Below are 12,413 nucleotides of genomic sequence, written 5' to 3'. Positions count from 1 at the left end.
TTTTGTAGTCCCAGAAATGTCTTTTGTTTTCCTTAGGCCTGTTAATTTTGGAAATATTAAGAACACAATACATCGTTGAGAGATCTAGATTCGTTAAAGGACAGGAAACTCCAGATTCTGTGACAAATCCAGGGCTATCCGTTATAATTAATCCAGTAGATTGGCGGTTTTGTCAGAATATCTCGTAGGCTTGTCGATCATCTGGACAAATTTTTTCCCTTAAAGATGTTATTAAGATTCATTTTAAGTTCACTACCCTTACGAAATTCGTTCCAACGTGTACACCTGTCATTAAAATCTCTCATTATGACTACTGCGTCTGGGTTTTCTGAAATAGCTACGTCAAGGGAGAATTCAAAGCTTTGCAGAAAATCTTTGCGTACATCTGTGCGTTGATTTGGGGGGCGATAGTACGCAGTAAATAAAATTGTTTTGTTTTTATTACGTATTGAAATCCATAACATTTCATTTCATTATTTTGTTGAATAATAATGCCCAGATGCTTATGAGACTGGACTCTTTTGATTTCAATTCCATGGAGATATAGTTTAGGGTAAGTCAATCTGCGTTTCAGAGACATATACAGAAAAACTGTTTTAGTAGCATTGAATTCAACTAACCATTGTCCAGCCCACTGATGGAGACGATTTAAGTCACGATTGATCTTATTTTCGGAGGTGGTTAAATCACGAACTTGTTCAGCTAGTGATGTGTCATCGGCAAAAATGTTGATGTCACATTCGATTATCAGTGTTAATATCATTAATATAAATAAGGAATAAGACAGGTCCCAAGACAGAACCTTGAGGCACTCCAGTAAAAATACGTTTAGAACTGGAACTAACGCCATTTAAGCATACGTTAATTATTCTATCACTCAATACCAATTTGTCTTAGTTTGAACAATAATCCTTCATGCCATACTCTATCAAACGCTTTGCTGAGGTCAAGGAAAACCAAGCACACATCCTCACCTTAATCCAAGCACTGATCTGTGGACAATTTTCAACATTTGGTTTACAGCGAAATCGCCATGTTTAAAACCAGAATTATTGGGAATCAGAAGATTATTTTCATCACAATATTCATATAACCTTGTATAAACCATTTTTTCAAGGATTTTAGAGAGCGATGATTGAAGAGAAACAGGTCTGTAATTAGACATGATGTTTCGATCACCCTTTTTTTGTAAACTGGGCTAAGTCAAGATATTTTCCAGCACGAGGGAAATATGCCAGATTCTAACGAGGAATTAAAGATATTCGAGAGAGAAGAAGCGATTTGATCGGCACAATGTTTTAACATAAAATTAGCAATGTTATCCACACCAGATGCTTTTTTGGTATTCAATTTCATGAGAAGATCCTTGACCTCAGATGAAGTGGTTTATAGAAGGTTTAAGCGTGATTAAGTCATGAACCTGAAAGGGGGTAAAGTTACAACTGTTACGGGTTGGGTAGACTGAGATGAAAAAAAGTACAGCATTCATCAGATTTTCAAAATCATTTGAAAAATTCCATCCATTTATTAGAAGGGTGGAATCGATGGCTTAGCCTTACATCCTAATACAGATTTCATAATTGACCAACAAGCTTTTGTGTCAATATGAGGATTTGAAAGTTTCAGTTTAATTTTGTTAGCAAATCTAGCTATTGCTTCACGCTTTGATGTATTTGCTTCTCGCCTAGAAAACAATAAACTGTACTTTATGATAATCCGAATTTGTCCTCTTCAATTTTTAAATAGTCTATTTCTAATTCTAAGCTTCCCTCTGACATCATTAGTCATCTACGGTTTATCTCGTGGACGAATAGTTACATCTTTATTAGGAATATACTCTTAGCAACACCAAAACAACAGAGAACTCCAAGCATAACCCTTATCATCAGCGCTATCGAAGATGTCTTACAGTAATCAATGGAGCCTGGCTTAGCGCAATGTTTAGGCCCTGTAAGTCGGCACATTTGTCATTCCAAACATGACGTGTAAATGCTTGGGGCTTGGGGCTTTGAGCTACATGGAATATCCACACAACAGTAGATAGTTCAATGATCTAGGTTAGCTAAGGGAGTACATACTCCGGATATACTCCTATAACAGGTGGCAAACAGAACATTTTTAGAACAATGATAAATTTGAATACATACCATTTCGGTATCATTTTCCAGATCTTTCCTACGAACTGCATTTAATGAGGACTTTATATAAATTGTGATTCCACCATCATGCCGATTCCTATCCTGACGTTCATTGTAATACCTTGGTAGCCCCACCTCTTCATCCTAAATCCCTTCATCAAGCCATGTTTCGATCACTCCAATCACATCATAATCATATTTCATACACAGTAAGGTGTTAATTTCGTCCCGTTTAGAGAGGGTAGAAAAGTCATCCTCCATTCAGGCTACAATGCTTCGTGCATTAATGTGGCAGAATTTTATAGCTCGCGTGCTTGATTGTCCTGGATTAGAATGTACGTCACCGCACATTAACAAACGGAGCTTAGATACTATTCTGATGTAATGTTGATTAAGAACGCAACAAAGTAAACATAAGATAGTGAGATTCTCAACAGAGTCAGTAGATATAAAAGTACAGATATAGTCGTACAATACATCTCTTAGGCGTCTGATAAGTAAATATACTTCATAACTGATATGATTATGCCATGACCCGATTGCCGCTCTGTACTGGTTTATGTCACCAATGAGGAAAAAATAATATTAGTAGAAGGAAGCACAGTCTCGACCAGTAAAGAAAGTAATACGATTTCCAACAGCTGCAAAAAGCAGTTTAAACAAGATATTATGACTTCCATGTAATAAAAGATAAGTGGGAATAAAAATAAACAGGAAAGCAAAGAAACATACACAATAAATATATAAGAAAGTAATTAATGACTACTACTCTTTATGTCAATAATGTAATGATGGGTATTTGCAGTACCTTTGTAATAGCTCTATACCCAGTACCGGAGGATGTTACATTATACTATATACAGAAGCCAGTAACTGTGTAGTTTGCCAATATCAAACATACACAAAACAGACTATACATGATTCCCATTTCAAGGACATCTTTAGGCACAACCAACGTATGGAACAACATATCCTAAGTGAAATAAGACACAAAATAAACGATGCGTCATGACTATAACACGGCACGGACATGCAACATGCCACAAGTATCCCGTGCAAGAAAGTGGTCAGTGTTTAGATCACAATTATATAACTTCAACCTTTTATGCCCAAGACAGAAAGCTGAAACTTCGAGAGAAATGTGATGAAAATAAATCAGATTGCTACAATTAAGTAGAGAATACTACACGTAAATTAGTTAGTAAACTGGTCACGAGAAGCAGTGGGGCAGGTTTGTCTCACCCTGTTCTGACTTTTTGACGAATATATTAGCGTCCTTTGACTGAGAACAGATCCCGTTTTTCCGGAGGTCAAGTAGTTTGTTTTAGAAGCTTATAACGATAATGGGTAAGGTCCTCGTTTATGAACACAGAAGAAAACTCTTCAGGTTGCCTCAGTTTCATCCTGGCTGAAATTATCTCCCATCGTTTTCTGTACTATACACATTTGATAATAATCTGTTTATTATTCCTGCCAACATAGTGTGGTCTAGAAATATTACACTGAGACATTCAGCAAACAACTCATATTTTGTTTGCTAGTCTACACTCTGCAAGGTCAGTGGTTTCACCATCTTCCACCTTTAGTCCACTCATTCGAAGCCCATTTCGACCAATTTACCGTTCCGATTTATCGTGTAGGAGATTGTTTTGTTTTTTCAACACAGCCTTCCCACTTTTAGATTCCATACTTTCAGATTTCCATTGGCTTATTTCAGCTGACATATCAGTTATTTCACAGTTTCAAGTTTTAATGGTTTCGTCTCTGGCTGAAAGGTGGTCAATGACGTTCTTGAGCTCGGCAGTCAAGTCATTTACCTTACTTTGGTTTACCTGGATAATATCCAGTAGGGGTTTAAGTGAAGACAAAATGGCCTCCTGGACCTGAACGGAAATCTTCTCACTTCTTTACTTTTCTGGACTAATTGATCAAGGAGTGACGTACTGGGCGAAGATGACATATAATAGGGTGTTTCCCGTGGAATTTACCCTCTTTACCCTGGGGTTTGTTATCTCTGCACAAGATCTACGCTTTCCAGGACAGCACTGAATTCATGACTGTCCGCCATATTGTAAAGGATAACTGACTAAGTTACTTTAGGAAATCGAGATTGTTAGAAAACCTGGACAATTCCGTCAAGAAGAGCACCACATAGATCAATAAGTAGCTTTCCGCACTTCCTTCATCAGTAGAATTGAAGAGCTGGCTATTTAACTATCATACTTCCGGCTAGGTACAAATACAGACACGGAGCTACGCACGTCAAACTTCACTCGCCGCCATACTGAATACATGAGAACATCATGCATGTGATCACCCGACATCCCGGAAGTTGGAGATCATGCGTGTGATCACCCGACATCCCGGAAGTTGGAGATCATGCGTGTGATCACCCGACATCCCGGAATTTGGAGATCATACAGGGTGATCACCCGACATCCCGGAAGTTGGAGATCATGCATGTGATCACCCGACATCGTGAACGAAAACAAATGGCGGCCCCATGTTGAAGCATGGAGAAAAGGGCTTATATATTTTTGCGCTCACGCCATCTGGTATGGTGTTAGTGCTACCAAGAGATCAGGTGGCTCTAGCCTCCGGGCCGTCTTACAAAATAATATTGTATTGTATATCCTATAATATTGAAACAAACTCTTGGGTAGCGCATTTTTTATAGATACATGGAGGTATGTATGGAAGGAGGAACAACTTGGACTCTTCAAAGTGTCCAGCGTACGATACCGATGCAGCAGGGCTCAGCCTTTGTTTCAACAAGGACTAACCTGTCTGCCTTTAGTCCGAAAATCCGGTCTAAGGGTGGCTTATATTTACTGATACGCGGAGACCGCTGCCATCCTTAGCCTGAATGACGTGTGCACCCAATTAGGACATAGTCTCTGTATTCAGCTACGCCATCGGCAACGCTCGCTGCATACGCAGTACTTAACTTCCAAATCCACTTAATACATGGTCTGTCGGCAAGCTAAGACATTTATGCACCTTTTGCAACCTTTGGCACTTACCTATATTCGATATTTTCTCAGAAAATCTCAGTCGAATTCGAAAATAAGATCTACTTTGAGCTACTCACCGCGTGGTGCCATCTACCTGAGTGACCTAAATTGGTACGGTACGTCGATCACGTTGACGTCTATTGAGAATCATGTAAAAATATGTGTCATTTAAACTTTCCAATCTATAAAACAGCTCAGCTTTTTTGCCAGATGCTTTTAAAATGACAGGAAATAGGCTCTGTGACAGAGATTTTTTTTCCAACACCTAAACCTCAACCATATGTGCACATGCGCCATGCGCGAAAACAGTAGCTGCACGTGTTCAATGAAGACGTAGTGAAGTTTGTGGGGAGGAATTATAGAATTACCACTACGTCACAGAATGAGAAAAAAATTGTCCAGAAGACAACGAAAACGTCGGCGAACGTAATTCATTTGACATTTGCTGATGGCACGTAAGTGTTTTCTTGCATTTTCGGCTTTCCTCTGTTCCCATATGCATATGTTACCATGTATAGCTTCTCTGCAGTGAACTAGACTTTACCCAACATTAAAAGTTCACAGCCGATTTCTTGACTGGTCTGTCGTGTGGTAGGTCATCGCGCATGCGCTTTGGACACCAAGAAGCTTTCGACAGCTGGCGTTAAATGTACTCAGATCACAGTCAGCGGCGAATAATGAAGACAGAATGACGAAATGGATGTCAGACCACCTAGATTCACTTATGGCAGCAGAAGAAATTGGCGATTGTCTAGGGAATATCACGCTTAAAAGCCAATAACACTATAAACAAATACATGCTAGCAAACTGACACGAATAAGTTTTGTGGATTTTTTTCTCTCAGCGGTTCATCACATGGAATTGAAAAGCGGTGCACTGTTTCCATTTTCAACAAAATTATGGCCGTTTTCGTTATTAATTTTGACATAGCAATTAGATATTGTTTCGGCTCAAGTCGGTATGGGGCATGTATTGCTTTCGCGCGAAAATAATACATCTAGAAATGCTTGTTTTTTATGTATAAAGAAAATACTAACCCTTAATTGATTGTAACATTCGAGAATCATATTCTCCGTGGATGCCGGATAGCTGGGAGAAGTCGATGAACTACCATGGACAGATCATTTGGTAGTGTTTGGTTGGAATATATCAACCGGTACAACCTATAAATAGTCATGTGGAAGTGTATATTTAATTTTAATATAACTGTTCGCAAGCTTGATCCAGTAAATTGTCGGTATAGTATCCTTGCTGATTAAGTCTGTCTGAAGAGTACAATCGGAATACCGTACAGTGAGTATATCTATTCTGATTTCTCCACGATTTACATGGCATTTACTGTGTCCCATTATATCAGATCTGTTTAGTGAGTCACGATAGTAGCCCAAAGCTAAGCTGGACGTTTCTACCATCACGCCCAGCTTCGGTCATGTAGACTTCCACGCGGACAATTTTACTAAAAAAAAAAAAAACGGCTCGAATCCTACCTTATTTTTGCTATCCACCGATTCTCTAAAACTCTCCAAATGTAATGTGTCAAAGTCAGCGTTGGTAAACCATTTTTTAAAAGTTATCTAGCCGTCTAAACTTTCGAACTGGACAACTCAAATCAACGTTTATCATGTTTGGATTTTTTTTTGTCATCTTCGAGCAGGGTGATTGGTCGCGAAAATTTTATGCCACCCAAGATTCTGTTTCAAGGGCACTACAATTCTCGAAGAGGATAAAATTTTTTTTTCGCCGCCCATCATTGGTGATGAGGAGGAACCTCACTGTTTTTGTGCACTACCCAATAACGGGCCCATGGTTGCCTGTGATGGACCGATATACGAGTGAAAGTGGTGGCGCTATGATTGTGCAGGTTCTCATGGTTGCCTGTGATGGACCGACACGCGAGTGTAAGTGGTGGCACTATGATTGTGCGGGTTCTCATGGTTGCCTGTGATGGACCGACATGCCAGTGTAAGTGGTGGCACTATGATTGTGCGGGTTCTCATGGTTGCCTGTGATGGACCGACATGCCAGTGTAAGTGGTGGCACTATGATTGTGCGGGTTCTCATGGTTGCCTTTGATGAACCGACTTGCGAGTGTAAGTGATGGCACTATGATTGAGCGGGTTTTCATGGTTGTCTGTGATGGACCGACATGCCAGTGTAAGTGGTGGCAATATGATTGTCCGGTTTTTCATGGTTGCCTGTGATGGACCGACATGTAAGTTTAAATGATGGCACTATGATTGTGCGGGTTCTCATGGTTGCCTGTGTTGGACCGACATGCGACTGTAAGTGGAAGCACTATGATTGTGCGGGTTCTCATGGCTGCCTTTGATGAAACGACATGCGAGTGTAAGAGGTGGCACTATGATTGAGCGGGTTCTCATGGTTGCCTTTGATGGACCGACACGTGAGTGTAAGTGGTGGCACTATGATTGTGCGGGTTCTCATGGTTGCGTGTGACGGACCGACATGCGAGTGTAAGTGGTGACACTATGACTGTGCGGGTTCTCAAGGTTGCCCGTGATGGACCGACATGCGAGTGTAAGTGGTGGCACTATGATTGTGCGGGTTCTCATGGTTGCCTGTGATGGACCGACATGCGAGTGTAAGTGATGGCACTATGATCGTGCGGGTTCTCATGGTTGCCTGTGACGGACCGACCGACATGTGAGTGTAAGTGGTGGCACTATGATTGTGCGGGTTCTCATGGTTGCCTGTGATGGACCGACATGCCAGTGTAAGTGATGGCACTATGATCGTGCGGGTTCTCATGGTTGCCTGTGATGAACCGACCGACATGCGAGTGTAAGTGGTGGCACTATGATTGTTTAACAGTTAGACAGTATTCCTGAGCATCAGTGAATGTACAGTGAATAATGCTCTAAAACCACGCGAAAGCGGAAGTCAACTAAGCTTAAACCCTTAACCCACGTACCTCCCGTCCATGCTCAGGAAATTACAAAGGCATGAAAATTCCGGGTATGTTATGAAAGCGCTTTATATAAGGACATATAAGGACATATACTGACCGATGCAGTTACCCAGGGAGAGTAAGCTCAATTTCATATTGTTAATTAGAACTTCCATTTGTCTGATTTCACTATAAAGAGCCATTTAAATAATCAGTCATAAAACAACATGTCGCCAGTTTACGCTTGGTTGTAAATTCTTGAAGCGTCGGCTCATGTTTTTTATTTTTTGGAGGCCTACACATGGCCTTTTTGGGGATAGCCCCCCGTTTACTGTCCAACATTTCATGGGCTCTAGTATTCTTATATACGGAAGGAGGTGTGTGTGTATATATAGCGGGCATATGATATATTACAACTGTGAAGGTTTAAACAAGGGCGGCTTCCTGTCCAACGGAAGTTGGATTGGTCCTCATTACAGTTCGAAAGACCAAATCTTATTATAACAACTCCCACGATGGTACACAACAATGCTGCCTTTGCAAAAGTCTCCACATGCGGTGAAGGTTACAGAGCATATATACCTCATCCTCCCTAGTCAGTTAATCATTTTAATCAGTGGTGGCCACGCATGCGCACCTGGTCCACCAGCAGTGCTTTTTGAGAAATATCGGAAAGTTGTGTTCACAAAAATCAAACTTAAGAAACGGCTTATGGGGCCCTAAATTGGCCCATGTACACTTTCAGTTAAGCATTTCGCCGCTCTTTCTTGTCAACAGTACATCGTTAGTTGTGCGGAAATTTGATTTAATGGAACTGGAACATGACCAGTTTTGGACATTTTTGAAAAAGGCCTATGTATTTCAAATGGGCAATTTTCTTAATGTTCAATCATCATTTTTAAAACATTGAGATCCGGGACCCGTAACCCACTAGCACCAGGTAAATAGCACAAACTAATACTACCTGGAAAACATAATTTTACCGCACTATGATCGCCGGAAAATATAATGAAAAGGTAAAAATAATAGGTCAATAAATATAGCTGTCCTTTACATACTATATCTTCCGATGCAGTTATCTTATAGATGTGATTGAAATGCCCACTTAGACAGACAAATGTGACCTTACTACATCTTTACTGTGCGCATGATGTGAGCCCCTGCGAGGTAGTTCACCCATAGCCCGGCTCGCGAACGCCCTGTGAGAAGATCAGAAAAGTTAGGCGACTCAAAGGGACCATTACTTTTTAAAACTTTAACATTCAGTTATTTCTTATCCTTTGAGATATTCACCGGCCAATTTTTCACGATATACACCTCTGTTGAACAACAGAATACAATCGAATTGACGTCGATTTGCCTACTGGCTCACACAGGCAATGCTAAAACGCCCAGAGCAACCAAACCTACGGGATATACATTATTTCTGATTCCCTTTCATGTGAGACCAAAGGTGACACTATTCCCCGCCAGGGGCGCTACAATCGAATCGCCGTCGAATCGCCTTGTGGCACAAGCAGGCAATAGCAAATGGTCCAGAGCAACCAAACTTACACAATATACAACACTACTGATCCTCTTTCATTTGACACCAAAGTTGACACCATCTATCTCCATTGGGCGCTACAATGGAATTGCCGTCGAATCGCCTTCTGGATTACACAGGCAATAATAAATGATCTATAGCAACCAAACTTACACAACATATGCAGCTACTGATTCACTTTCAGATGACATAAAAGTTTACACCATTTCACTAAAGGTTGCGATAAACTCGAATTGCTGTCGAATCGCCGTCTGGAATAACAAATTGCCTATAGCAACCAAACTAACACAATATACGCACGTATTAGCATTGCCTGTGTGAGCCAGTAGGCGATTCTGGGGCGATTCAGTTGTAGCGCGCCCTGCGGTCAGATGGTGTTAACTTTGGTGTCAAGTGAAAGAGAATCAGAAGTAAAGTATATTCTGTAAGTTCGGTTCGGTAATAGGCCATTTACTGTTGCTCGTGTGAGCCAGAAGGCGATTCGAATGTACGTAGCGCGTCCTGGAGTCAGATGGTGTCAACTTCAGTGTCAGGTAAAATGGCATCAAAAGTTGTGTATATTGTGTAAGTTTGATTGCTCTAGACCATTGTTTACTAATGTCTGTGTGCATGAGCCAGAAGATGATTCGACGGAGATTCGATTGTAGCGAGGCCTGGGGTCAGATAGTGTCACCTTTCCTAGCACGTGAAAGAAAAATCAGAAGTAGCCTAATGCATATTCTGGGTGCTCTGGTTGCTCCGGGCGTTTTAACCTTGCCTGGCGATTCGAATGTAGCCCCCCCCCCCCCCCTCCCCCCCCCCCACTTTCTGGAGTCAGATGGTGTCAAGTAAAACAGGATCAAAAGAGGTGTAAATAGTGTAAAATTGGATGTTGTATATTTCAAAGGATAACAGGTAATTGAAAGTTTAAAAGATGTAATGACTTGTCCCTTTGAATCACCTATCGCTACTGAGATTTTCCCTTTAGTTCAGTTGGTATAGAGCGCTGGACCTCGGCTGCTAAAACCCGAGTTCGAATCCTGGTGTGACCCACGTAGTGAATTCCTTCAAACATTACATTGGTGCCGTCACCTAACAGGTTTCCTGAAGCGTGGGGCTCTGAGCCTAACTATGAACGTGGGTGTGCCTTGAGAGATGGGAAGAATCTAAGTGCGGAGAAGTGTAATATGAGCAGCTTTTCAGTGCTTATACTGGTCGTAACTAATGGGAATTTCCCTTTAGCTCATTTGGTAGAGTGATGGACTTCACCTGCTGAAACAGGAGTTCGACTCCTCGTGTGACCCACGTGGTGAAAACCCTCAACCAAAAGACATTGAACATCGAAAGCTGGCGCTGGAGAGTTTCCTTCAGAGTACAAAAGCACAGAGGGTATGTCTGGGCGGCTAGCTGGGCTGGGCTGACTGGGCGAGCCTTTCCTCCTTCCATATATACCTCCATGATAGATAGAATGTACATCTCAGACCACAGATCACCCAGTTCTGCTTAAGTTCTCAGCAGTCATACCATTTCACTCCCATGAATGCTCCGTGTATTCATTGGATTCATTTTTTCCTATGTTTGTGGCGCGCATTTCTTTTACTCGCTACAACAGCTAAATGTGTGTCAGCGTCTTGTGATTGTTAAACACAGACGTCGATGTTGCATACTTCCTTCAGTTCTTTCAAAGAAATGTCGCAACTGAAACTGAAAGTGTTTGACAGTTTATACTGAAGGTGATTTCTGATCATTAAGTGATACGGAGACATTGTGATAGTGACTGATCGGTGAGTTACGGCGGTGTCAATCAATCACGCGCAATTTGTAAACTTAGGAGTGATGAGAAAACAGACGATTTCCCATCATTGTCACACTGATTTTCATCAGTCATCGGATTGATCATTAGTTCGGCCATTACAACATGCGTTCTTTACTCTGCACATGACATCGCGCTTCCATGGGTCAACCATTCCTGTTGATAGCAAGACAAGAGACCATATAGCCCAAAGCTAGGCTGGACGTTTCTACCCTAACGCCCAGCTTCGGTCATATGCGCTTCCTCGCGGATATTTTGTTTTAAAAACCCGACTCGATCTCTACCTTACTTTTGCTACCCACAGATTCCCTAAAACGCCCGAAATGTAATGTGTCAAAGCCAGCATTGGTAAACGATCTTTCAACAGTAATCCAACCGTTTAGGCTGTTGAATAGGACAACTCAAATTAACATCTGTCATGTTTGGAATTTTCTTTTTAATCTTCGAGATTGGCCTCAGAATTTTATCCCATCCCACATTCTGTTTACAGGGCATGCAATTCTTGAAGAGAATGTTGGTTAGGATAAAATTTTCGCGGCCCGTCACATAGCCCAAAGTTGAAAAAATAAGAATTCTAAACATGACAGAGATTGATTGGAGTTCTCTGATTCGAAAGTAAATGGCTGGATTACTGATGAAAGGTGGTTTACCAATGCTAGCTTTGACATATTACGTTTTGGGAATTGGTGGATAGCAAAAATAAGGTAGGATTTGAGCTGATCTTTTTGGTGAAATTGTCAGCATGGAAGTCTGTATGACTGAAGCTGGGTGGTAGGGTAGGAAGGTCCAGCCTAGCTTTGAGCTAGAGCCTTTATAGTCCAGAATTACTCAGAGAGGGGGGGCCTCCGTGGATCAGTCGTTTAGCGTGCTAGCGCAGCGTAATGACCCAGGAGTTTCTCACTAATGCGGTCGCCGTGAGTTCAAGTCCAGCTCATGCTGGCTTCCTCTCCCCCCGTAAGTGGGAAGGTCTGACAGCAACCTGCGGATGGTCGTGAGTTTCCCCCAGGCTGTGCC

The 12,413-nt window shown here is 41.5% G+C and overlaps 1 protein-coding gene across 1 annotated transcript in view; it reads left to right on the top strand.

The window, feature by feature from the left end:
* The first annotated feature begins 11,233 nt into the window (after positions 1-11,233).
* LOC135462178 (SID1 transmembrane family member 1-like) overlaps positions 11,234-12,413 on the top strand; it is a 64,928-nt gene continuing 63,748 nt past the window's right edge. The window contains exon 1 of the mRNA XM_064739571.1: positions 11,234-11,370. The gene's annotated coding sequence lies outside the window, so the exon portion shown is untranslated. The remainder of the gene's footprint in view (positions 11,371-12,413) is intronic.

Source organism: Liolophura sinensis, chromosome 1 (assembly GCF_032854445.1).
Source record: "Liolophura sinensis isolate JHLJ2023 chromosome 1, CUHK_Ljap_v2, whole genome shotgun sequence".
Lineage (NCBI taxonomy): Eukaryota > Metazoa > Mollusca > Polyplacophora > Chitonida > Chitonidae > Liolophura > Liolophura sinensis.
This window is presented reverse-complemented; position numbering and strand designations above follow the sequence as displayed.